Source organism: Hemicordylus capensis, chromosome 5, assembly GCF_027244095.1.
Source record: "Hemicordylus capensis ecotype Gifberg chromosome 5, rHemCap1.1.pri, whole genome shotgun sequence".
Classification (NCBI taxonomy): Eukaryota; Metazoa; Chordata; class Lepidosauria; order Squamata; family Cordylidae; genus Hemicordylus; species Hemicordylus capensis.
The window spans coordinates 208,084,407-208,112,399 of NC_069661.1; the positions used below are offsets into that span (position 1 = coordinate 208,084,407).

General features: G+C 41.7%; 1 protein-coding gene and 1 long non-coding RNA gene across 15 annotated transcripts in view; one reads left to right on the top strand and one right to left on the bottom strand.

The window, feature by feature from the left end:
- ANKS1B (ankyrin repeat and sterile alpha motif domain containing 1B) overlaps positions 1–27,993 on the bottom strand; it is a 595,071-nt gene that overhangs the window by 153,757 nt on the left and 413,321 nt on the right. The window lies entirely within an intron of this gene.
- On the top strand, positions 492–27,988 carry LOC128325798 (uncharacterized). Its single transcript, XR_008307634.1, has 5 exons — positions 492–592; positions 12,266–12,385; positions 14,724–14,889; positions 16,034–16,074; positions 26,277–27,988. It is a non-coding gene; the product is annotated as an uncharacterized LOC128325798 (long non-coding RNA).

Below are 27,993 nucleotides of genomic sequence, written 5' to 3' on the forward strand. Positions count from 1 at the left end.
GTAACTTGAAAAATCTTGGCAGATTTGCACAGCAGTCCCTATTTGAGACCAATGCCAAAGAATAAATGGACCTTTCTGTTAGGTTTAGATTACCAGTGAAGAGGCAGAAATATTTTAATTAAAATGCCTTACTAAGACAAATCAGAGGACAACAAAAACACAGAATAAAATAAGTCAAATGCAGAACAAAATGTAAAGCCCAAGATATTCCAAGGAATTAGGTTGTATGCAGCACAGAACTGTAATATTGCAGTGTAAGCTGCAGAATTATAGGCTGCCTTCAGACGTAATGGGGAACCAATGGGCCCACAGTTCTGTGCCCCCTTCCCCCGCTCTCCCATCTGAATTTGGATGAAATGCAGAGCTCCCTCTCTGCAGACTCACTGACTGCAGAGAGAAGAAAGAACTAGCTGCCTGGGCTTCCTTCTTTACTGAATAACAGCCCCGGCAGCCAATAGCAGCTGGAGCAAGGGAGGAGCTTCCTTCCTCAACTTTGGATGCAGAAGGGGGAGACTGCGGTGCTAGTGTTCAGACATAATGCTGGCACCATGGAACTGGAGGTCCAGATGGTGGATCTTACTACAAACCAAAGGTACCCAACACAGTTTGGGGAGGGAAACCACGGGTTCATTTTTAAACAAAACTGAAGTTGTCCGCATTCAGATGTACAGTTTCTGAAAATGGAGGTCCCTTTACCTCCACTTTGTGTTACATGCAAATGTAGCCATAGCATTCAGTAGAACAGTGTTCCTCAATTCTTTTGAGCTTTGAGGCCCCCTTGTTAATCTTTTCTACCTTCTACAGAGCCCCAATGCAGCACACCAATCATCTGTTGTAGAGAATAATGTACAGATGACCTTCATTCACTCATGTGTGTGCTTTCTACTGCTGCATGCAAGGATCTTTGCTGAAAAATATTTGTTGTTGTTGATCTATAGGCCAGGGCATTAATCCAACACTGCCACTAGAAAAAGAATAGTACACCTTCTATTGTTCCTACAGCTGCACAGACACAGACACAGAGACAGACATCAAAGTGAAAAACCTCCTGATAAAGGAAGTGGAGGTGTAAAACATTCTGAGATAGAAGATCTCACCTAATAGGGGTGTGCACAAACCGGTCTGCAACAAACCTGTCCACAACAAATTGGACTGGTTTTATGATTTGATCACAGATTGAACCAGCCTCCAGGAGGGTCATTCAGTAAGCAATCAAGCCAGACCAAGCTTGGTTCATTGCAGACTGGTTCGACCTGCTCCGACGGTCTGAGAGGTTATGCTTGTAAAGGGGAATCCAGTGAGGATTCCCCTTTACAAGCAAAGGAAAATCCTGCCTTTAAAAGCTTCTGAGGACAGCCAGAGGGGGCAAGAGGGCACCTGTAAAAGTAGGTGCTAACTGATCCAGTGATGGCTTCTCCTGGAAATCCTGGCACGTCCCCCAGCAGCTCACGCACATGGTGGTGGCATGGCTCCCACTTCCGTGGATGCACAGAAGCCAGAACCATGTGGACAGACTGCCAGCAGGGAGTGCCGAGGTTTCCAGGAGCCACCGCCGGATCAGTAAGCACCTACTTTTAAAGGTGCCCTCTCACCAGCTCACCAGCCAGCCTAAAAAGCCTTTTAAAGGCAGGATTCCTCTTCACAAGCATAGCCCCTTGGACCATCAAACTGGCTCAAACCAATTTGAGCTGGTTTTATTGACCAGACTGGCCAGTTGATTCAACTGAATCGGTTCACGGAGCGGCATTTTGGTTCAAATTTCATCCAAATTTGAACTGAAGTGCAAAAATCAGTCCATGCATACCCTTAATCCCTGGCTCCCCCTCCCCCACAATTTTTATACCGCCTTTCATAATGCATCTCAAGGTGGTTTACAAAAGTTAAAATGAAAGAAAATTCCATTAAAATTCCATTTAAAACCTTTAACAATTAGAAAGAAACAAACACAAGAAAGCTTAGAAATTTGGAGCCTCTAGGAAGTAAAAGCCTGAGTAAATAAAAAAGTCTTTAGTTGTTTTTTAAAAGCAGCCACAGTTGTCACAGAGCAAATGTTTACTGGGAGAGCATTTCAGACTAAGGGACAATGCAGCAAGACTGGTACTTGTTTTGTGAAGTGTTAATTTTAGCAAGAACAAAAAGTAGCTTCCAAATCAGGTCAGAACATCATCTTAGGTGTCACTGCACAAGCTACTGGAATGTCAGACTTCAACAAATCATACAAAAATCAGCAGGTCAATCCATAGTCCTTGACCCAATTTCTTTCTCAGAGAAAGTTTGAACTGACTAGTAACTAACAATATTTGAATTAAATCCCAGATAATGAGACCAATACAAATGAGAATAAATTGTGTAAAGATATTTTGCAAAAAATTAAATGTCTGAGATGGTGGCACAATTCCTTATCAGTAAGATTTCTATGTTCCTTGTTATATTTAATGTTGCTCTTGATTAATTGTAAGAGCTTCTGAATATTTTAAAATCTTTGGAGGCATTTGATTTACATGCTGGATAATTGGGCAACTAATTTATTACATAACTGGTAATTTGCCTAAACAGTATCATCACCAGCTCCTTAATCAAGAACAGATGTCTTGTTTCTTTTTAATTTCTGTTCAGTGTGATATCCTAGCCTCCTTGTGTCTTTTTACCTTTTGATCTGGATTTTTTAAAAAAATAAATAAATAGTATTTTTAGTCCAATAAAGCTTTTGGTAATTCTAAATTATCGACACCATGAGTATGTTTCTAGTAAGGACTTAATAGCATGGGAGCTTGTTGTATTCTATAAAGTATCTTTTATGTTTTATTGTTTAGAAGCTTGACCCAGTGGGGATCCTGTAGAGAGTGTGGGGGGTGGAGTCAGAAAAGAAAAGGGAGGAAAGGGGGAAGGAGAAAATGGAGTTGTTTCTGAATAAACTCTTAATTAAATTTATATAAGATTATTTTGCGTTTGTGAGGGAAACAGCTATAAAACATTTGGTGATTACATCTGGGAGCTGGTCTTGTGGTAGCAAGCATGAATTGTCCCCTGTGCTAAGCAGGGTCCACCCTCGGAGACTAAATGAGAGCACTAAGATATTTCCCTTAGGGGATGAGACTGCTCCATGCAGGGGCTTATATAGGGTGGGGCAGGCAGGGCACATGCCCTGGGCGCCACTTGAAGGGGGGCGCCATTTTTTAAAATGAAAAAAAAAATTTAAATGGCCACTGAAAACAAAATGGCCACCACACATGTTCAAATGTGCGGTATAGGAAGGGCAGTATAGAAATCAATCAATCAATCAATCAATCAATCAATCAATCAAATGGCCTCTGCGAGGCCCTAGGCCATGCCAGGCCTCGCAGAGGCCATTTGAGCATGTGCTTCTTCTTTTTTTGGTGGCCATTTAAAAAAAATTATTGTAAAAAATGGCCAGCGCACATGCTCAAATGGTCCCTGTGAGGCCCTAGGCCTTGCCAGGCCTCACAGAGGCCATTTGAGCATACGTGGCAGCCTCCAAAATGGCCACGCCAATCTTTGCAGGCCCAAACAGGTCCAAAAATCAGCCCAGGGTGGGCTGCAGCAGTGAATTAAGAGGCAGGCAGGGGGAGGGGGAACCTTTGCAGACCCCCCCCGCCACAGCATTTAGGAAGGGGCTACAGGTATTTTTAAAAATATTTAATATAACATAAGTCACTGTACACATATTCAGTTTGGCACTATGTACCACAGGACTTGTGAATACTGAGCTGAAGCTTATGAGCTAGGATTGTATTCATTTGCTCTTACTTTGCTTCTTGTGATAAGTGAGTTAAATGTGATGTCTTAATAATATGGCTATTAATGGTGAGTTTGTCTTTGAATCAGTGTGAAATTAAGTAGTATTAAGGCCCATTGGGAGTTTCTTGCTCCCTTTCTCTCATTTTAACTGTCTTTCTGAAATACTAGAATATATTCCAAGCAGTGGCACAGTTTACTCTGCATATCCTTTAATTATTTTCAGAGTATCTGGGAAAAGCCAAATTCTCCATTTATTTTTAAAACTTATGTAATAATGATGCTACAATGCATAGTAGAGAATTAGACAGGCACTTCTGTTTAGTTTTCCAAGTACACCTCCACATAGTCTTTGGGTATTTCATGAGCCCCAGCACACTGAAATTTGTAGTTTTCCAGCATCTTTTGGTCTGGCTGCGTCCACTGCTAAATAATTTTTGAAATATTAAAAGATTAATGAGCTTGACTTGTATTTTTGAGCTGATATGATGGTAAAGTTATCTGAAAGACGGGTGTCAGATGTTTGGACAGGGGGTGCAATTTCAGTGCTCGCATTAGGCGCTATTTTCCCTAGATACGTCTCTGGCTCCATAGCATCTCCAAAATAGGGCTTAGAGAGACTCCAGAAGCTGCTGCCAGTCTCTGAAGACAATACTGAGCTAGATGGACCAATGGTGTAGGGCAGCTTCCTATGTTTCTAGGAGATTTTGAACCAGCTAAGTGTGTGACCCTGCAAAGCTTGTGAATGTTTCTGCAACTTCATTTCATTGTGTTACTGGACCTACATTCATGAACTGCTTACTATTATTACTGCTGCTGATTGTTTCTCCAGCTTCCTGACTTGCACAACCCCGAAGATACTTTCCCCCCTTATCAGTCCTAAGCTCTGTTGTTGATGCCGACTGCAGCACGGCTCTATTCCACCACCACCTTTTTTCTTGTCTACCCCAGGAGCAATTACCTCCTCACTATACAGACCTCTGATTTTACTCCAGCAAAGCAGAAGGCTACATTGCTTCACTGCCTGGGCCCTGAAGGCCAAAGAATATATACTCATTTGCCATTTCCTACCAACTTGGAAGGCAATTCCTTGCAACCCTGATGAAGCTGCTCTTCAAGCCTTGGATGATCATTGCAATCCTACTTTGAATGTGATTGCTAAATGTTACAAGTTCAATTCTAGATTCCAACTGGCTGGTGAATCTATTGGTCGGTATGTCACAGCATTGTGTGGCTTAAGTATAACCTGTGGGTTTGCCAACTTTACTGATGAAATGAGCAAGAATCAGATTGTTATGAAAACAAACTGCTCCAAACTGCGTGAAAAACTGCTACCGGAGTGAAAAGTTGGATAAAATTATAGAGATGGCTACAAGGGTGGAAAATGCTCTTCACTGTGCCACATCATGCTCTTTGATAGCCCAAAACCAACCTCCTAAAACCCAAGCTGTTCAGTCTAACTCCTAAAACTCAGTCTTTTCATATGGCACTGCCCCAGAAAGTGGCAGCACAAGAAAGGAGGAGCTACCATTGCTACTGATGTGGAGGTTCTGTTCACAAAGCTGATTTTGCTCACTGTCGTGCACGGAAGGTCACATGCAACAGGTGCAAAAGAAAAAAGCAAAAGGCAGAGGACATTAAGAAGAAGAAGGTTAAGGCAGATGAACCACTTCCCGACAGTGTTTTAAATGTGACAGACTCAGAGCCTGCTTCTCCACATTGTCAGTTTAAACTTAATGGCTATGAAGTGCAGGTGCTGGATGATTCTGGTTCTCCGTACACTAACATCAGAGGCCCTCTAACCCCCAGACCTTGGGGCCCTAGCCTGTGGTCTCCAAGGCCTGGGGGACCTCTAAAGGCCAGGGGGGGCTCCTGCCACCGTGAGCCCTCCGCCACCGTGAGCCCTCCTCCCTGATATTCCAGCTGCATGGGGTGTGTGTGTGTGTGTGTGTGTGAGGTGAGAAGGCCTCCCACCCACCCGTGGTGGCAGCAGGTGGAGCAGGAATGGCCGCTGAGCATTACTGTCTGGCCTAGTGACCTCTGAGAACTGTGGGGCGCTCTGGTGTGCCTGTGCAGTTATAATACAATGTCACAAGCCCGTGATGTCACTGTCATTTGGGAGGCCAGTTGGAGAGTGGAAGAAGCCCCCGCCACTGCCATGCTTGCTGCTGCTGTGGTAGCTGCTACGATCCTGTCACACAGCGGCTTGATTTTAAAAGGTAAGAGAACATATGGTACCTCCCCTGTCCAGTCGCATATCGTCCTTTACTTTTAAAGGGGAATCCTTGCCGGAATCCCCTTTATAAGTATACTGTGGAGCCGGCTCACAAGGCAAGGGCTTGGTTTGACTTGCCCTTGGACTGGACTCCTCCCTGGTTCAGTTCACGGGTGAGCCTTCAAGCCGAGCCGGCTCACACATTCCTAATGGCTGCAGTTTTTGCAAGAGAAAGTCTTGCTAAGAAATAAGCGACTGCTTACCTCATTTGAAATGGAGCAATATTTGTATAACCATTGGATAAAACACAAAACTATTTCTTTGTACCATCCTCGAGGGAATGGCTTAGTGGAAAGAATGAACAGATTAGTGAAAGAAAGTTTACAACTTGCTACTATACAACAACAATTCTGGAAAGAGGCAATCTGTGAAACTCTTACTTATCCAACTACTCCTCATTCTACTACAGGAAAATCACCTTTTGAATTGCTGAGAGGATGCAAGCTATCACCAAACTTACCCAATGGCAACAATCAAACGTACACAATGGCAAAAACATATAGGGCTTTCCATACCATCTCACCCTGAGAATGCAAAGATTCCTGATCAGGTAAGGGAGAAGCAACAAAAATTTAAGTTGTATGTGGACCAGAAACGGGGTGCAAAAGAGCAAACATTTCAGGTGGGGGTCTTTTTTTTTTAGTATGGCTGCCTTATCAGTGAGAAAAGGATGTTCCTGGTATTCTGGACTAAACCAAATAATCAAAATCCAAGGAGATTCTGTCATATTGGATGTTGAAAATTAATGGAACAGTTCAAGAATTTCCAACATCTATGAGAAAAGAGGGAATGGAGTCTGGTCTCAGGAGAGGAACTGGAGAGGACTTTGATCTTGCCTCCAGTTTTCACCACACAGAGAAGGCTGATGAAAGTGATGGACAATCCTTTTTACCAGAAAGAACATCATTAACTGCTCCTGTGCCAGAGAACCCAAGAATTAGGAGATGTGTGCGGGACAGGAGACCATCTAACAGATTTCAAGCAGGACAGTGGGGACAATGGAGCAAGGTGGGATGACTGTCCAGGGTCTGGGACAGGGGACGGATGGACGACAAAGCACCTCCTCACCCTTGGCCAGGGCATGCCCCCTCCCACACCCAGCCAGTGAATGAAGTGCTCACTGCCTGGGAGCATAAAGCATGCTCCTCTTCTCTTCAGCCAGTGTTTCACTGAAATGCTGCCAGGGGAGGATGGAAATGCTGGCTGAATGGACCTTTCCCAGGCAGTAGCCACACTCCCTGTGCTTGACGTCTGATGCAGGGGGTGTGGCCAATACCAGGGATGAGGCCAGTCAGCCTCTGCAGTTTCCCTAGTCAGTGGTTGACTGAATCGCTGACCAGGAGCTCCTTTCCTTGTCTCCACATGGAGGCAGGGAAAGGTGCTACCAGTCTGCAATTCAACAAACTGCTAAGCTAACTGGGAAAACACTGCAGTGGCTGACTGTCCCTGTCCCCGGTATTGGCCACACCCCTTGTGCCTGATGTTAGATGCAGGGGGCATGGTTTGGGGTGCACACGCACAAAGCACACCAGCAGGATTTCATCCTCAGCTGCAGGTAAGCTCCTAAGGCCCCTACCTTATTTTATTTTATTTTATTTTATTTATTTATTTAATATATTTGTATACTGCCCACTGCAAGTCTATAGACTTCAAGACTTTGTCACTGAATTTTAAACAAATTCAGTTCTGGTTGTTAAAAAGGGGAGGGATGTTTTGTATTCTATCCAGTATTTTTTTTTTAAAAAAAATGTTTTGTTGTTTAGAAGCTTATGCCAGTGGAGATCCTGTAGAGAGTTTGGGATTTGAAGTCAGAAAGGAAAAGGGAGGGAAAGGAGAAGAAGAAAATGGAGTGGTTTCTGAATAAACTCTTAGGTAAATCTATATAAGAAAACTTTGTATTTGTGAGGGAAGCAGGTATATAACAGAGCTTTAATTAAAGGCAGGGGTGTAGCAAGGTTGGAGTGGGTCCAGAGACAAGATTTTAAAATGGGCCCCCTCTCACTGAAGCTTAGCTCATGAAGTAAAGAAATCTTAAATGAAGCTGAATAGAGGTAACAAAAAGTGTATACACACACACACACACACACACACCCCTACCTATGTGCCACAATAAAACATCATCCTAAATTATTTTTTTAAAGGTTTTGTAAATTGTGGACAATGCAAGTCATTTAATGGTACTAGAGAAAGACATGCTGTTCTGGTAGCTCCTGGTCTTAACACTCACATCAATTTCAGAGGATGAATACAACTGAAGGAAGCCCGGGCGGGTGCGCAGCTGGGGGATTCAGTCATGTGACTTGCCTCTGGGCCCCCCCCCAAGGCAGTGGGCCCCCTACTACTACTACTATTAGTCTTACATACCATTCTTTTGAAGACATGATTGGGGAAATCACTAGTTTCCCAGTTTTACAACTGGCTGCAGGAGCAGAGACTTCCTTTACAGCGGATATGTCCATGGTTTAACACTGAATTACATGCAGCTCTGCACAGTTTCAAGTCAAACACATCACTTGATAGTAGTTACCAGTAGTACCACATATTTTTCAATCTACTGTATTTTTGAACATTCATTAAGCTTTAGTTTTCAAGCATGAAGTAGGTAATATGAACAATGAAAAGCCAATCACAGCATTTAAAAGAGAATGCTAAGGATAAATTGGGTTAAGGATAATGTTAAATTAGACTAAGGATAAAGATAATCTCTCTTCGGTCCAAAACCCCACGAGAAAGACCAATATATCAATGGAACAATCTCATTCTATGGCTTTGTAAAACCATGCTATTTGTGTAGTGACAAATGTAAATGTTGATTTCTAGTCTGGATATATATATTGCTTGAATTAGAAAGTCTTTAAAATGACATTTTGCACTCTTCCCCTCACTTCTCCATCAGTATATGACTTGATTTACTATTTTCTTCAGCCAGCTGGAACGATTTATTCTGTTGTTGTTTGTAACAGTGTACTTTTTTATACCCTAGATAGAAAATTTAAAAAAAAAATCCCCCCAGAACACAGAACTATGCATTGAGTTCTCAGATTTCCATCATGTACAGTATATCTTCCATATTGTCTTCTTTCATGAATGTATTTAACACAGTTAACCAGAAGCTTAGTTGGCGGTCCTACAGACTAAAACAGTTTGGGGCACAAGTCATCCATCACAAGGAACATCTGCAGAGAATGGGAATTTGTGAAGTAATAATGTCAGATCTATTTAAGAGCCATATCTGTCTGACAGTAGTTAAGAAATGAGTTCCAGATGCTATTAAAGCCTGTCTTTTCCTCTCTTAATTCTTCTATTAACTTTTTTACATTCATAATCCAGAACATTAATCTCTATTCAGCATCAGTTATTAACAGCAGCCTTTTGGCCTGCCGGCAAAAGCATAACCAACTTTTGCCTACCCACATGGACCATATGCTTGTTAGGGAAGTTCCAAATTATAAGTGGAGGGAGACCTAAAGGTTTTCACCATAGATCCCCCCTATCTATCTATCTATCTATCTATCTATCTATCTATCTATCTATCCATCCATCTATCCATCCATCTATCCATCCATCTATAAATCTTGCCTGTACATCACAATTTTAAACAATATAGCCTGAGCCACTTTTGGAAGGGCAGTACAGAAATCAATCAAATAAAGGAGGATGTGCTCTCAGCTTCAGGTTCCTTATGCTGTGTCCAATACTAATGATGACATTTTACTGAAACTAAGGTTGAAGAAAAGGAGATTAGCCTGGTTCTTTCTACAAGGCAGCCAGATGCCTTAAAAACTGCCCTGAGATCTGCCAATGGTTATATGAAGTAGAGCTGACCAGTGATGAGGGGCCAGTCCAGGAGGAGAGCTGCCAGGAGAAGGAGCTCTGTGACTCCCTTGGAGAGCCTGAGGCAGCAGTTCCCTGGGGCAGTCCGTGAAAGGAACAGATTGCCCCAGACGGTGGAATAGCACTCCCCCAGTGGCCATAATTCTGAGGCCATCTGGAACCTTCTGCACAGGAGGAAGTGGAACCTTACACCAGGTTTTCCTTCTACCTTGCTTCCACACAACCAAAAATTGGGAGCACACACAGCTCTCAAGCTGGGGTAGAACACAGATTTTGATTACGTGAATGACCTCCTTGGATGTTAAAGGAACATTTAAGGTAAAGGAGCTCTTTTCACAATTAGTGAGAAAAGCTCCATGGAGGTCAGTGGGGAGAATGGGTTTGACTCACCCTCCCTGCCGCTGACTGAGCTCTCCTCCCTGGACGGGAAGATTGACCAGCTGTGCTCCCGGCGGCTCTGGGGGTTGGGGTGCTTGGACGCAATGCCACATATCACCCCTCCCCCAGGAGCTCTGATAATGCACCATGTAACTGTGTGGTGCATTATGGGGATCTTCCCCCTGAGCAGCTGCGGTTGACATACAATTACAAAAATGAGGTTAAGGGGGTGCTTGCTCCCTTAACCTTATTTAAGGGGGTGGCTACTTAGGCAGGTTTGCCACTGTGTAGCCACTGGGATCAGGCCCGATCCTGGAGGCTCACACAAGCTTGCAAAACCAGGCTGGGCTCTCTTAGCCCGGTTTTGCACGCTCATGTGAATCGCCTCAAAATGTGTTTCATTATCCATCTGCTATGTCTAGTACATTAAGAAATAATGCTCTGAAGAAATTCTGAAGTACACATGGTTGGGTAATCATGATTACATAGCCTGTTCCTGCTGCCGCAGCATGCTAGACATCCATATGATGGACATTACATTTTCATAGGATCCGTACGTTCATAGAATCTGACATGAGGAGACTCCCAAACAGTCTGTACTCTCCAGTGTTGTGGCATAGAAATTGAATGACTGGACTGGACCATATGTGTGTTGGGGTCCACATGAATAGGTCCATATGCAAACATACAATCTAATGCATGGATACTGGGGCAAATCTGGCTGCTACAATTATGATTCCTGCCACTTATACGACTAGAACATCAGCACAGAACTCTTGTCTTTGATGACAAAGATGAAATTGTCAAGACTGAGATGTGAATCTTCGGGGGCACTCAAACAACCAGAACAAGAGTCACTGTGCTGGTCTTTGACCGTACTAAAGATGATTGATTGAACAAGAGTCACAAAAAGAAGCATTCTAGCATGAAATATAGAACACTAGCAACAACTATAAAGAGCTTAATATTATCAACATACATCATTATAAATGTGCATACTTTGCATTGTGTTCAGTTATTAAAGTGCACTGAGAATCTGTGAGAAGCGGGGTAATAAACTAACTAAGTAACTAAAATTAAGCAGGTGTACTGTGATAAAAACTATTTTTTAATCTTATACTGCTTTTTCATTGAGATTGCTAGCCATATATAGCATTACATTACAATTACAGCCCAGTTCTATGCATGTTCATGTGGAAATCTTGCTGTATTCACTAAAGCTTACTCCTAGGTAAGTGTGAATAGGATTGCAGTCTTAAGGTAATTTGAAATATCCCCCATTTTCTGTCCCCGCATATTCTGTCTAAAGATTCTTCCCATTTGTGTTTATTTAAGGGCAGTTTACGGCTAGTTCTTTAATTCTCTTAAGAATGTATAGTATTTACCTCTTAGGTCTAGTGAAGGCTGCCTAGGGATGGTGGTTCAGCATAGAGTATTTTCCTGTTCATCACTGCCTAATTGGCAACGCACATGTGCAACCCTCTCAGTAAAAATATGGATAAAAAGGAAATTACCACAGACCCATTATTTCCCAGGAAATAGATGCCTTCTGTATTCTCAAACTTTATCACACCACCTTTTCTGGTTGTAGAAGAATAACTTGCTAGGGGATGTTATCTTATCTTACTCCTTTAAAAAAAAAACCCTGCAGATGTCAGCAGCTTCTATAATTGGCTTCCCTCGGCCTCTGGAGGAGTCCCTTTGCCCTTGGCTCTAGCTTCCACAACCTTAATATGACCACGCTGTGTTTGAAATTTGGCGGCAGCGCTTGCGCCCTTCACACTCCGTGCAGTATGGTCACCTGAACTATAATAAATCATTTCCTCCAAACTTACAATATTAATTCATTTATAAACTTAATTTATTATACTGTTAGCTTCTTCCCAACTAGGATTCCTGTTCCTGAACTCAGATATTTTCCAAAATCAATGAAAGAAAAATCACATATGTGAGATATTTAAAGCATCAAGATTAGTACTCAACTGTGTATATTTTACTCTTTCAATTACATTTGTTCCTCAGACGATCCTGTTGTTTCCCTCCCTCTTCCAATCTGTTAAGAGATTCCAAAACGGGACTCAGTTCTACACTGAACCACAAACATGGGATCCTGGTCCCTAATGTGAGAACAACCTTCAATGTGTGAGTGTTCATATCAGTACAACAACATTAATTGCCAGCCTGCATGAAATCTACACTTCAGTGTCAAGATAAAAAGGACAAATATTTAGTCATGTTATTCGAATAATAACAGAACTGTTATAATTAGACATGAGTACAGAAGAACTAAAAGGTATTTGAAGCAGAACTCGCATAGAAAATGTTCTACAAGACAATTTCCTTGAAGTCAGTTCTAAAACAAGTGGGAAAGGTTGTTTATATTCTAGATGGAAAATAGCGTACATCTGTGATGACATCCAGACCTTTATCATATTGCATAACAAACAGAAACATAAATCTTACTGAAGGAATATAAGGAAAATTAACAAACCCTAGAAGAACAATGAGTCTCTGTTTCAGAACATCTAAGAGTCTACTGAAAAAGCTTACACATTGATTGAAATACATTAAAAACTCATTTAAAATAAAACCTTGTACAGAACAGTACAAATAACCTGGCTGCTGAGAAGTTTCTTAGCAGCCAAGTGTGCCACAGCATCTTCTGTGTGATGAGAACATCCTTGCCTGACATTCAGAGAGAGGCAGAATTACTCTCTCCTAGGTCAGCAGGGTTCTTTATTGCCCTCATATTCCACATAGACATCTGTGTTTGTGCATTACTAGCATGCTGTATATCAGCTGTTTCTGCTTAATTTGTTTTATTCACTTTTTAAAAGTGAATAAACCATCAATTTCCTGTGTTAGACTACAACAGTTCCTGAAAGATTAGATTGAGACCAAGAAATCTTCACATATATATGAGATTTAAAAATGCATCTTCAGAGGGCTGTTTGAGTAACAGAGATTTCAAGCTGAGTAGAAGCCGCTCTGAATATCGAGATATCATCCATTAGATATTCAGATTCAACCTTAACTAAATTCCATAGACACCTATTTCATGCCAGAAAAGTAAATCCTAGCTACCTCAGACATTTTATGGCAAGGCAGAGTATACATTATTATTATTATTATTATTATTATTATTACATTTATATCCCGCTCTTCCTCCAAGGAGCCCAGAGCGGTGTACTACATACTTGAGTTTCTCTTTCACAACAACCCTGTGAAGTAGGTTAGGCTGAGAGAGAAGTGACTGGCCCAGAGTCACCCAGCTAGTTTCATGGCTGAATGGGGATTTGAACTCGAGTCTCCCCGGTCCTAGTCCAGCACTCTAACCACTATACCACGCATCAGTTCAACCAACCCATCATTCACTCAGTCACTCATTCACTCACTCAATCATCTGATATATTTAATAAGAGAACCTATGTCTATAAAAAGCAGTTGGGAACTTCTTGTTCCATTCAAAGGACTTTGAATCATAAGGACTGTGAGCGATCAGGTAGTGTAAATCCTACACACGCTTACTTGAGAGTAAGCCCCACTGAACACATTGGCATTCTAGTGAAAAGAATATATAGTTAGAACTATAGGTTTATACCTATAAAATCATCATCACAGAATAAAGCCATCAACATTGTATCTATACGTACAACATATAGCTTTGAGTTTTGTAGAATAATTCAAGAAATAACAATTAATCACCTCAGCTGTTCTCATTTTAAATTATCAAAGGATCTATCTAACAAGCCTAAGAGGACACTGACAATTAGTTATGAAAAGTCATTGACAATTAGGAAGCTGTGAAAAAATGGTCTTTAGAACTCCAAATGTTATTTTAAATAATTTTAATATAAAATTTTAATAATTTTAATATAAACAGGTTAGCAAGCATTTTTGTAAAACCGAATTAGGATCTGATGTCATGAAAAATATTAATTATGAACAAACCAATCAATTTCAATGCTACTATTTCTAATATAAAGCACTGCTTAGTCTGAACAAGAAAAGCAGTGTCAGAATCCAAGCCTTTTTCAGAACTACAGTTCAGTATAAATTGTAATAAACAGTATATCTTGGCATTTATGTGCTAAAACTAATCCTTAACTGCATGAGTAAAAGGTTATTTAACATCAACTATTAATTATGCTGATTTCAAAATGTTGTTCTTTATGGCATTTGGAAATTACACACTAGTACCATACAGCAGTTTTATATTTATTCCTGTTCTAGAATGTCTATAGGTAGACTAGCTATGCATAAAATAATATGTAAATACCTGCAATAAATCAGAAAGTATTTTCTGTGATGGGCAGGACTAACACAACCACTACTACAATTCCATGGAGTTAGGAAATAAGTTTTGTCATTGGATTGTGGTTTTTAGTATGTTCTGCTATTTATTTTTTTAATGTGTTTTATTGCATCATTTAGATTAATTTTATTGTATATTTAACATGATTTTTATCTTTTGTTTTAGGAGCTATTTTGGGAGGCTGGGCATGAATATGATAAATCAATTAATGTGCAGAGGGGGGTGTCCCAAATTCCAACATACAAAACTTCAGAAATCAATCCACAGCTTTTGTCTAGTGAATTATGTATTTAGTGGCTTGCTTAGAGTCTTACTGAAGAATTACTTTCAGGTAAGGTCATGATAACATATTCCCTGGGTTTCAAGGGCTACTAATTATTAAGAATGGTGAGAACCGCTTGAGATGAAGCATTTCTTATGAAAGTTTAGGTCTTGCTTACATCTGCAAGACAGGACCCAAGGCTTTGTTTAATGCATGACCCTACATCCAGTTCTGCAGTGGGGAGAGAATAATATTCGATTTGTAGCCCAGACCTAATTCAGGCAAAGAGGGCATGGTGAGTGGAAATGAAACCACATGGCAAGCAATGTGTGTAAACCATATAATGGTGTGCAGTGGCAGAATGAAAAAGGCTTGATCTGAATGATGAGCACCTTTGCACAAACAACAGAGCAGCTTCTCCACAGTTGTATTTCAAATGGCAGCTGAGCCACTAAATCTTTTTGTGGAGAGGTTACCTCTTTATTCAAAGGTAGGTGCATTAACTAAAGGACAATTAAACTCCACATTTCATACCCGTAAATTAGTCCTATTTTCTCCATTAAGTTATTCTACATAGAGTACAGCAGTCTTCTGAGTCAACGTCTGGGCTGGGCTAGGATTACACACAAAAAACCAAACCTTCACTGAAGTCTGAAGGTATACTCTGAAAAACAAAATTCTCCCAAAATATATTCTCTCAAACATTGCCTGAAGCATAAATTATACACAGCCAGTGCGTTAGAGTGTTCTAGTTTCTGCAGTGCCAAAACAGTTAACCACATGAACTTATTGCACTGTAGATATGGAAGGAGCTCAGACCTTCCCAAAGGCTTGATTTTCGCTTTCCCTTTCTGGGGAAAATAGTCAGGTGCTAGCAGAGTCTGAAAGTGAAATAGGGGGACCTTCAAAATAGATAGAATTTTGTTTTCCATGCTGTAATGTGAAATCCCTATAGAATGGGGAAGAATGGGCTTTGCAGTCACTAGGAATTTCCACAGCCCAGTCATTCTGATTATCAAAAATATGTTGAATAAGTTCACTGTGCATTGTGTAACTCACCTTTAGAGGAGTTAGTTTCATAAAGATCTCAGTGTTACAAAATGGAAAACTGCACGGTGGAGACAACTGGTCATCTGAACATGATCCAAGTTATTAGAGCAAACTAGCTATATTTTCATAATACAATGCCTTTTTACATTATCTTCTATGATAGATGGCGTACATCTAGCACCCGGGCCAACTCTGCCTGATAAGGTGAGTGGAAGTCATCCTTTTAGTTTCCCCTCCAACTTTTGGCCCTTATAAAGGAGAACAATGCCAGGGGCGCAGTGTCCAGTATGGCTCACTGGTAGGCAGGCTGCCCGTAGGGGGATGCCTTTCATGGGGGCCTTCAGTGGTGTGACTGAGGGCTGAGGCAGAATCTGCTCATAGTGGTGTATTGTTGCCTAATTATTGGTTGGTCCTACCTAGTAAAGGCATGTGTGTCAGGTTGTCTAGAGAAGAGGAGATGGGGGTAGTTCTGGGGTGGCTATTCTAGTGGTGGTGGTGAATCTATGAAGATATGGCATAGGTAGGTCAGCAGGCCATTACAGGGGAAGGGAAATCAGGAATTTAATAGTTGTTTACCCTTCCAGCTGACCTATCAGCTCTTTGACTTTGGGGAGCCGTGCCAATGACCTAGAGAGCCTCACCTTGCTACTTTGTAATGCGAGGTTGGTCCAAAACAAATCAAAAATGACCAATGACCTGATTGTGGATGAAGAAGCCAACTTGGTATGCATTACAGAGACTTGGCCTAGAGAGGTCAGTGGTCCGGTTTGGTCCCAGCTTTTCCTGGTGGGGTACTCTGTGGAGGAGCAGTTGAGAGGATGTGGATGGGGAAGTGAGGTGGCTGTGGTCCACAAGAGTACCATCTCCCTAACCAGGATCCCTGTCAGGAATTACCCTTTTATTTTATTTATTTATTTATTTATTTATATCCCACTTTTCCTTCAAGGAGCCCAGAGCGGTGTACTTCATATTTAAGTTTCTCCTAACAATAACCCTGTGAAGTAGGTTAGACTGAGAGAGAAGTAACTGGTCTAGAGTCACCCAGCAAGTATCATGGCTGAATGGGGATTTGAACTCGGGTCTCCCCAGTCCTAGGCTTATGTCTAGGAACCAGGGATTGATTGGGACTTCTGTTGGTGTACTGATCACCCTGCTGCCCTACAGAGTCCCTAAGTGAGCTGACAGACCTGGTTGCAGGGTTGGCATTGGTTGCCCAGACTATTGGTAGTGGGGGACTTCAATGTTCATTATGGGACCAGGTTGTCAGGAGTTTGTAGCTACATTGACAACTATGGGCTCATCCTGAGTGGTCTCTGGACTGACACATGTTGCTGGTTATATACTCAATTTGATCTTTTACTCTGATCAGGATGGTGTTCCATGGGTAGGGACTCCTGTTATTTCCTGATCATAATGGACGGACCACCATCTGGTTAAGGTAGAATTGCAACCACAACCCACCTCTGCAGGGCTGAAGGACCCATTAGGTTTTTCCACCCAAGAGCTATCCTTTGAGGGTTTCCCCCCAGCTTTTGGCCCTTATAAAGGAGAACATCGTCAGGGGCACGGTGTGCGGTGTGGCAATTGGATTATTATAGGTTATTGGATTCAACAGGATTTCAAGAAGCCTTGAGGAGGTTTCAAGTTGGCTCTGCTAGTGATTCTGTTGATGCTCTGGTGCAAACTTGGAATAATGAACTTACTAGAGCAGTAGACGTAATCACTCCTAAGTATCCTCTCTGACCTGCTTCAAAATTAGCCCTGTGGTATTCAGAAGAAATACAGGAGCTGAAGTGGTGAGCTAGACGATTAGAACACAAATGGAGAAAGACTCAACTCAGATCTGACAGGTTACATCATAGAGCACATTTGAAGATCTATGCTCTGGCAATAAGTGCCATAAGAAAGCAATTCTTTTTTGCCCGCGTTGCATCCACAGGTTCACATCCAGCAGTTGTCGAGGGTTGTAGGAGGGCTAGTATAAGCCCGCTGGGAGAGATCATCAGGATATTTGGTGCAGCGTGTTATCAATAGGGATGTGCGAAACGTTTCGGGTATAGAACGATATGTACTCGAAACTGCCCATTTTGGGTGATTTGTTGCCGAAACGAATCACCCTCTTGCCCTCCCGAAATGTTTTGGAGCCGAAACGAATCACCCCCGTTTTGGCTTCAAATTATTTGTAGTTTTGGCCCTCCATTTTGTGGCCGATAAAGTGCTTCTTCTTCCTCTTCTATTTTGAGTTCTGACGTCATCTTGAATTTCCCGCCTTTTTGTCTCCCATTGACTTCAATGCAAAAAGGTCTGATCTGACGTCTTCTTGAATTTCGGGTCCCAGGGCCAAAAGAGTGGGGTGGGCCCTAGGTAGTTCCTAATGGGTGGAGGCTACCACCCAAATTGCAGAGGAATTGGGCAAAGGGCTGATTTTTGGTGAATTGTTGAAGTTTTAGTATCTTTGGTGCAGATTTGGGGCATAATGTGGGATCTGGGGCAGAAGGGTGGGGTGGGGTGGTAGTGCCTAATGGGTGGAGGCTACCAACTAGATTGCAGAGGGATTGGGCAAAGGGCTGATTTTTAAGTGATTTTAGAAGTTTTTGCGCCTTTAAAGTTTTTCTCCATAAGGAACAATGGAGGTTTCAGCAGTCCACTTGGGGGGTGCTGGCATTGCCCAGAGCAAGTGGTGGTGTAGTGTACAGAGGGTGCCAGCCACCCCCATGGGTTTCTAACCCATGGGGTACAGGGTTCTGTTGTTTCTGAGGTGTTCTGAGTGTAGATTCTCTGGTAGCAAATGAGATTTTCAATGCAAACCATGAATCCACTCTCAATGTGGATTCACTCTCAATGTGGACTCTCAATGATCTGCAAGCTCTGGTAATGAAAGTCAAGGAGCACAGTGAAAAAATGGGACTACAATTAAATGTAAAGAAGACTAAACTAATGACAACAACAGATACAGCAACCGGCCTCAGAACTGACAATGAAGACATTGAAGTGGTGGATAGTTTCTGTCTTTTAGGATCGACCATCAACAGTAAAGGATCCTGCAGTCAAGAACTACGCCACAGACTAGCACTTCGTAGGGTTGCAATGAAGGCCTTGGAAAGGATATTTAGATGCCGTGAATACACCTACAGAGATTAGAATTGTTTAGACAATGGTTTTCCCCGTGACACTCTATGGGTGCGAAAGCTGGACTCTTTTGAGTCAAGAGTAAAAAAGCATTGACTCTTTTGAACTTTGGTGCTGGAGAAGACTTTTGAGGATACCATGGACAGCCAGAAAAACAAACAAATGGATCATAGAACAAATCAATCCAGAATTTTCACTTAAGGCACAAATGACCAGGCTCAAACTATCATACTTTGGACATATTATGCGAAGACCCAGCTCCCTTGAGAAGTCTATAATGCTGGGAAAGTTGAAGGAAAGAGAAGAAGAAGACGACCAGCAGCAAGATGGATGGACTCGATTACGACAGCAATGAATGCATCACTGAGAGACCTTAAAGGCCAAGTTGAAGACATATAATCCTGGAGATAATCTATCTATGTGGTTGCCAAGAGTAGACACCGACTTGATGACACTTAATCAATTAATCAATCACTGATTGTCACCTTAAGTGGCACAGCAGGGAAATGCTTGACTAACAAACAGGAGGTTGCCAGTTTGAATCCCTGCTGGTACTATATTGGGCAGCAGCGATATAGGAAGATCCTGAAAGGCATCATCTCATACTATGTGGGAGGGGTCAATGGTAAACCCCTCCTGTATTCTACCAAAAGAAAAACACAGGGCTCTGTGGGTGCCAGGAGTCAAAATTGACTTAATGGTACACTTTACTTTTACTGATTGGGGTGGGTGGGTCAAGACCCAATAAATAGTTTAGATCTGCTTGTTCCGAATGGTTACACTCTCCCCCACATCAAATAACAAGTACGGTATGTAGTTTGAGAGTGCTCCTGGATCCAAAACTCTCTCTGGTATCCCAGTTTGAGACAGTGGCCAGGAGGGCTATTTATGAGCTTTGGCGGACACATTAGCTATGCCCATTTCTGAAGGCAAATGATCTTAAAGCAGTGGTACATATGCTGGTAACTTCAAGTATTGACTACTGTAATGCACTCTACATGGGGCTACCTTTGTACATAGTTCAAAAACTACAGCTGGTACAGAATGCAGCAGCCAGTCTGATCTGTGGGACAACCTGAAGGGACCATATAACACTGATTTTAATAGAACTGCACTGGCTGCCAGTATGTTTCCAAGTAAAGTGCAAAATGCTGGTCTATCTATCTATCTATCTATCTATCTATCTATCTATCTATCTACCTATCAGCCTATCGTTATATTTGTTATACCGCCTTTCATTAAAACAATCTCAGGGTAGTTTACAAAACATTTAAAACAATATAAGATGATAAATCAATTAAACAATAAAATATTAAATTGGAATATAAAAATACAAATCTAATTAAAAGTTTAAAAAAACATACACAATAGAACCATAAAATACAGAGCAGCAGCAACAAAAAAAATAACACTCATATAAAAGTCTGGGTAAAAGCCAAGATTTCACTTGCTTTCTAAAAACTGTGATGGAGACTGAGGAGCGGATGCCCACCGGGAGAGCATTCCAAAGTCTAGGGGCAATAATTGAGAAGGCCCTGTACCATGTGCATGACAGCCAGGCCCTCTCATTGTTGGCACATGGAGCAGAGTGCCCTCTGGTGACCCTGTCAAGTGGGTAGAAACCCTTGGGAGCAGGCGGTCCCTCAGGTATCTTGGGTTCAAACTGTTAAGGGATTTAAAGGTCAAAACCAGCACTTTGAATTGGACCTGGAAACAAATTGGCAGCCAATATAGCTCTTTTGAAATGGGTGTAATATAGTCCCAGTGGGCAGCTCTGGATAAAATCCTTTTTGCATTTTGTACTAGCTAAAGTTTCTGAATATTCTTCAAGGGGCAGCCACACATGGAACATGTTACAGTAATCATAGGAACATAGGAAGCTGCCATATTCTGAGTCAGACCATTGGTCTATCTAGCTCAGTATTGTCTTTGCAGACTGGCAGCGGCTTCTCCAAAGTTGCAGGCAGGACTCTCTCTCAATCCTATCTTGAAGAAGGCAGAGAGGGAACTTGAAACCTTCTGAAATCCCACCATGATATGACTAAGGTGTGGGTAACTGTGGCCAGATCTGCTGACTCAAGAAAGGGAAGCTGACACACTAGCTGAAGCTGTGCAAAGGCACTCCTGGCCACTGCCTCTATCTGAGCTTCTAAAAGCAGAGCCAGGTCCAGCAGTACCCTCAAGCTGTGCACCTGCTTTTTCAAGGGGAGTTCAACCCCCTTAAGAGAGCCAGCATGGTGTAGTGGTTAGAGTGCTGGACTAGGACCAGGGAGACCCGAGTTCAAATCCCCATTCAGCCATGATACTAGCTGGGTGACTCTGGGCCAGTCACCTCTCTCTCAGCCCAACCTACCTCACAGGGTTGTTGTGAAAGTGTATGTAGTACACCGCTCTGGGCTCCTTGGAGGAAAAGTAGGATATAAAATGTAAAAATAAAATAAAAATAAAATAAACCCCTTCCAGAACCAGACTAATCCCCTCATCCTAACTGGCTCTCCATCTTGCCCGGATTCAATATCAGTTTATTAGCCCAGCCCCCAATGTTGCCTCCAGACCCCAATTCAGGACATCCACTGCCTCCCTAGGATCAGGTGATAAGGAGAGAGAGAACTGAGTGTCATCTGCATATTGCTGGCAACTCAATCCAAATACTCAAATGACCTCTCCCAGCAGTTTCATGTAGATGTTATAGAGCATGTGTGACAAAACTGGACCTGTGGGACCCCACAGGACAATGGCCAAAGAGCCGAGCAGTAGTCCCCCAGCAACACCTTATGGACCCTCCCCATGAAAAAGAACTGAAGCCACTCCAAAGCAGTACCTCCATTCCCTATACTCAAGAGTACATACTTGATCCAGAAGGATGCCAGTGAGAGGTCCAGCAGAACCAACAGGGATGCACTTCCCCTGTCAAGCCCTGGATGTAGGTCATCCACTAGAGCGACCAAGGCAGTTTTAATCCCATGTCCAGAATGGAAGCCAGATTGAAAGAGGTCTAGATATTCCATATCAGCCAAGACCCTCTGCAGCCGGGAAGCCATCACATGCTCAATTACCTTGCCCCAAAAGGGAAAATTAGAAACAGGTCTATCGTTGTCCAAGTTGGAGGGATTAAGGGAGAACTTTTTAAATAATGGTCTTACCATTGCCTCCCTGAGGTATCTTGGCCTCCCTTGATGAAGTATTGATTATAGCTTTCAACCATCTTCCTGTACCCTCCCTGGAAGAGGTTATTAGCCATGAAGGGAAAGGGTAAAGAGCTCACGATATTGCCTGCACAGTGCCCAGGATCCTCAGGATCTCAGGCTGCACTAACTTAAACCACAAAGGGCAGAAGGATCCTCAGGCTGAACTAACAGAAAAGAATCCAACAAAAAAGTATCAGTTGGTACCCAAGGCATGTCTGCCAGAACTCCCAAAATCCTGGAGTCCAAATCAGCATGGATAGAAGCAACTTTATCTGCAAAATCACATGCAAACTGATCACAACAGGCTGTAGATGTTTATAACCAGCCTGTAGGTGGTTATTACCTATAAAGCTCTGAATGCCTTGGGTCCAGAGTATTAGTGTCTCCTTTGTCATGAACTCTACCACCTATTAAGATCATCTGGGGAAGTCCAGTTATGGTTGCTACTGGCTTGTTTGGTGGTGACTTGAGATCGGATCTTTTTTGTAGCTGCCCCAGGGCTATGGAATCCACTCCCTGTCAAAATAAGACCCTCTCCATCTCTGATTGCTTTTACACAGACCCTTAAGATACACCTGCTTTCTCAAGCTTTTAATTAAAACCACATTTAAACTGTTTAATTGTTTTATTATGTGAAATTGCTTTAATTGTTTTTATTCTGTGAAAGTGTTTTGTTTTTAATTCTGTTTTATATTTGTTGTATTTTGGATTATGTATACTTGCGTAGAGATACATATATCAGCCAGTATATAAATATGATAAATGAATAAATAATTACATTATCATATGGGGCTTTTTAAAAAACCCTTCTTACTCATGAGTAAGTGACCTGGTGTCACTGCCCAATTTCAGAATGAAATTTGAAACATCAGAATTCTGACTCTGTTTTAGATATGTAGGCATTTCAAGTGAAATTAGTAGAGCAACTCCCTAAGCTATTTAGTGTGGGTGACATGCAGTATCAGTATCAGCTTATATTTCAGTTCACGTTTTCAAAGGTTTTCTTAACATCCGTAAAGGAAGCAATGAACCTTCTTAACATCCACACATACACACTGATTGGAATTGTTTCAAAATTAGAGGCTAAAAAGGAATATTAAATGTTGATGAACAAAACAGAAGCTTGGAGGATTTTTTCACACATCCCACCTTGTAAGGAAGAACTGTATACTTGAGAGTACAATTAGGACATGCTATAGTAAAACAAAAATGCTTCAAATAAATGTGGTTAACTAGTTGCTGATTAATGAGAACCAGTGTACTGTAACTGCATTAATTTGTCAACTGTGGCCTACATTAATCTTTTTGCCAGCTCAGTGTATGGGATGATTTACAACACCTTATACAGAAATGACAAATAAACTTTGTTTTCACATATCAGGGAAGAACCTAATATTTCTAGACCATCCTTTCTATACCAGCTACATTTGCAATATGAAAACAATGCAAATACATACAGGTCATTTAAAAGAAGCAGCAGCTCTAGAACATTAGATTTTTCATTGCCCCAAATGCAGTCCATACAGATTTTCGTTGCGGTCCTTTGCCTTCTGCACCCCCTGCAGGCATATTCTTACTTGGTTTTGGTAGCAGCAGCTCAAGGGATGAGCTATTTTTGGACAATAAGTGACAGAAATTTGGCAGCCACTGAGTGAGATGATTGAGGTGTGTGTATGTTGGCAGTTTGAGAGAAGATGAAATTAGCTTTGGGCATGAATGAGGACAATGGTGGGAGCTGCCCCTTCATGTGCTTGGTCCCCGCCCTTTTCTGTCTCATTATAACCCTGGTCAGCAACTAATTCTCAGCATGGGCTGATCACTGACCCATATGAGCTGACCCTGAAGGTTAAACTATATGCAATATGGGAGATCTATGATTATCCTATCTGTGTGTCTTTACACCAGGCCTGCTCAACTTAGGCCCCCCAGCTGTTTTTGGACTACAACTCCCATAATTCTCAGCCACAGCAGCCAATAGCCAGGGATTATAGGAATTGTAGGCCAACATCTGCAGGAGGGCCGAAGTTGAGCAGCCCTGCTTTACACACACACATACGCACACGCGTGCGCAACGCACGCACACGCACACACACACCCATATGGCTGCTTTGAAGACTGGAGAAGCAGCACTCTAAGAGAGCGTCCAGTTCTTCTGCCCTTCCTTGACCTTTCCTCGATCTAATCCTTCTTGAAGCTATTAGCTCTGCAAGGGGAAAGGAGCATACTGTACCAGTCTTTCCCCCCACCCTCTTCCCGAAAGAGCTAATGGCAGCTTTGGGGTGTAGGGTAATTTATTTTTGATCAGGGAAATGGCAAGGGAGGAAAGGGTTAAGACTTTCTCAGAGTATCACTTTTCCTGGTCTTCAGAGTTGTCATATATGGGTTTGCCAATTACTAAGCAAATTATTAAAGCACAGTGCAAGAGATCACAGACTTCCTGCGTCACATCTAGCCTGGCCAACAGGCAATTCCACAGGGTGAACAGCAACAGAAATTTGGCAGAGGCCATCCCTTAGACACCTTAGTGGCTTGCCTCCCTGGGTCTTGGCTTGTGTATGGGAGCAGCTGAGATGCACAATTAGAGAAGGGCTCTGCCAAAGCTTCTCTTGCTGTTCACACTTCAGGAGAGTGGGGGAGGGGACAAAATATGGCTAAAATGCATAATAGTGTAGATGTAAATCTCAGTTTACACTGAGGAAGAATATTGATGGTCAAGATACTCTGGGAATCAGCCCATCAGTACACTCTTCTTGTACCATTGTTTTTGCCATCTTTTTTATTTTGATGTATTGTGTGGACCCCCTTCTCCTTGCAGATTACTGTTGTAGTCATGTAAAAATCTGCTATGCCCAGCTGACCTTCAGAAATTTTCTAGCATTAGCATCTTCACTGATAGTGTGTCAGCTCTAGCTTGTATCTCTCTCTCTCTCTCGCTCTCTCCTCAGATGAAGGAACAGGGGATGTTTAGCCTTAGAGGAAAGAGCATTAAGAAGGGATGTGATAGCTGTTGTTGAATATATTTTTAAAAGTCATTAAAAAGGGGGAATGCTAAAAAAAACCCATAATGGAGGGATTATTCGTTTATATTTCCCTTTCTCTATTGAGACACTCTAGTGGGTTAAATTCAACTTCCATTGTCTCAAAAATCCTACCTTTTGTTTATGAGATTGGATTTTTTCCTTTTTGTCTGTAACAGGGTTAAATAAGTTCATTACTAGAGGAACTTAATAAAAGCAATGTTCAGTGAGTGATAATCTCTTTAGATGCAAAATTTAATTAACAACTGAGCTCTTTTTAAAATGATCCTGAATAGTAATTGTGTTGGATGTATGGAGAACAATGCAGCTGTAATAAGAGTTGGAATTGAGGGAAAGGAATTTGAAAGAAGAGATAATCTAAGATTGATAAAATTCCAGAGTGAAAACAATTAAAAATTAGAAGCATGGCCCCTGGTGCTGCTCCTGGATGTTTGGGTAGCACCTTTGGCCAGGGAAGCTTTTGCTTAGTTTTGGCTGGTGCACCAGCTGTGCCCATATCTAGATCATACAGCCCTATCTACAGTGACCCATGCCCTCATCACCTCCAATTTAAACTATTTTGAAACTACAGATGGAAAGAATGCTCTGCTATTGTATCAGCTGTTCTGGTTGTCAGTGTTTCTGGGTGTGATTCAAGATGCTGGTTATTACCTTTAAAGCCCTAAATGGCTTTAGACTAACCTGAAGGATTGCTTGGCCTGTAAGTTCTTTCAGAGAGGCTCTCCTGTGCATCTCATTACCACCCCCAGTTGGTGGTGATACATGGGTAGGCCTTCTCTGTGGTGGCCCCTACTTTCTGTAACTTCCTCCCCCGCCCCCACTTTAAATTCAGATGCTTCCCTCCTAAGCCTCCTTGGCTTCCTTCAGTTACCAGATAATTTTTTTTTTCCTTCTGGCAGGTGTTTCAAATCTTTTTATAAGTATGGGTCTTGTTAACTGTCATATTTGTTTTTACTTTCTGCTGCTTTTAGGGAGACTATGCAGTTCTGCATATTCTGATGCAGAATTTGGATTCCTGATAATCTCAACTCTCGTTTTCTTTCCAAGCCAGTTTTCTACAATATCTGCTACAAGTGATGGGAATGAAAGGTGGAGTGAGAAAGGAAGAATTCATTCATTCATTCATTCATTCAGAATCACTGTCAACTTTCCCTATGATTGGGAGTGGAGCTTCTATAGATAACCTTCTGTTATGATTGTTCATGTGGCTTCAAATACAACCCAAATCAGCCCAGAGAGACTCGTGGGTTTGAAACTTCTAAACTGATCATCAGTTAGGTTCAAGGCCTAAAATGTATAATGGTTTGGCAGCACTTTTCAAATGCTCTTTATATGATATATTTTTGAAGTTGTTCTGTCTCCCAGATTAGTCTCGGAAAACTGTTGATTCTCATCAAAAAGCCCAGAAACAACCAAATTCTGAATTTGTATATGTTTGTTTCCACTAGCTGTTCTACTATATGATCACAAAAATAATAGTGAATGAGTAATAACTCAGCTACTTTCCTCACCCAATCCAACACTGAAAGTAGTAGGGAGAAACAACATTAAAAGTCAAAACAATGGCTGCATCAGTCTGGTATTGACTGTAAGAGAGATACTTTGACCTCGTTTCTTTATGGAGCAGTAAGTCATCTCCTTCAAATATTACAGCTTCATCGTCGTGCCATTTATTTCAAGGTATTTTGTCCCTGATTGTCCCTAATTTTGACAGTTTATGTCCAATATTTTAGAGTTGAAGGGTTGCACATCATGCTTATCAGACATTCCTTCCACTGACACAATGTTCAAAACTTGCTGGCAGGCAAAAATCTGGGAGGAGTGAATCTCTTGTGTTATCTAAAATCTTGACTGACTGACATAGCATGCCTGGCAACTGACAAAATCCAACTTAAGTGCATCTCCTATCCACTCTGAAACCACACACTTAGCCAGTAATTTGCACAGAGGGCAACTCAAGAAATAGGTTTTTAACTGATTAATGTTGAACCAAAATAAGAGTATGAATGGTTTAGTCTTGGAATAGAGAATAAGTGGAGTGTTCAGGGTAGAGGCGGGGAGGGACAGGGAGGAGGAAGGAGAGGGAATAGCTGTCCAGAGCAGGAAAACAAAAACCTAAAAAATAAGAAGAAAACAGTTATTAAACAAAAGTATTTAATTTCATCTGAATTAAATTTAATGTGTTGGCTTTAAAATAATATATTCACTATTTTGGTTTTACTATATAACAACAGTGAAGTTTATATGTGGTGATTTTTGTATCTCAGGGCTGATTCAGAGAAATATGCATCTTAGTTAAAGCGTATAACTTGATGATCTGTAGAGCAGCATGTAACTGTCTCCATTGAAAAGTATTGTATTTTAGGTGATATAATACTATAGGTGGGTTCACATGATCACTGGCCATCTGGAAGTGGGGGAAATGTTGGTAAATATCAGGACATGAGAGCAGGTGCTCCATTCAATCTATATTTGAAGCTGGACAGAGAATGTCAGGCGAATTTTGGGGATCAGGACTTGGGCTTGTTCAGACAACATACCCACCAGAAACGCACTTTCTCACATCCCAATGTTTAATCAACATTTACTCCACTTCCAGAATGGTCAATGGTTATGTGGACAGCAGCTTTCCATGAAAGCTGTAGTCCATCTGTAGTATTTAATATCCGGTGGTTGTTCCACAAAAGCAAGTTATCATTTGATGTTGCAGTCATTGAGTGATGGAATGTGATCTTACTGCCTTTTCTGACTACAACAATAGCAATATC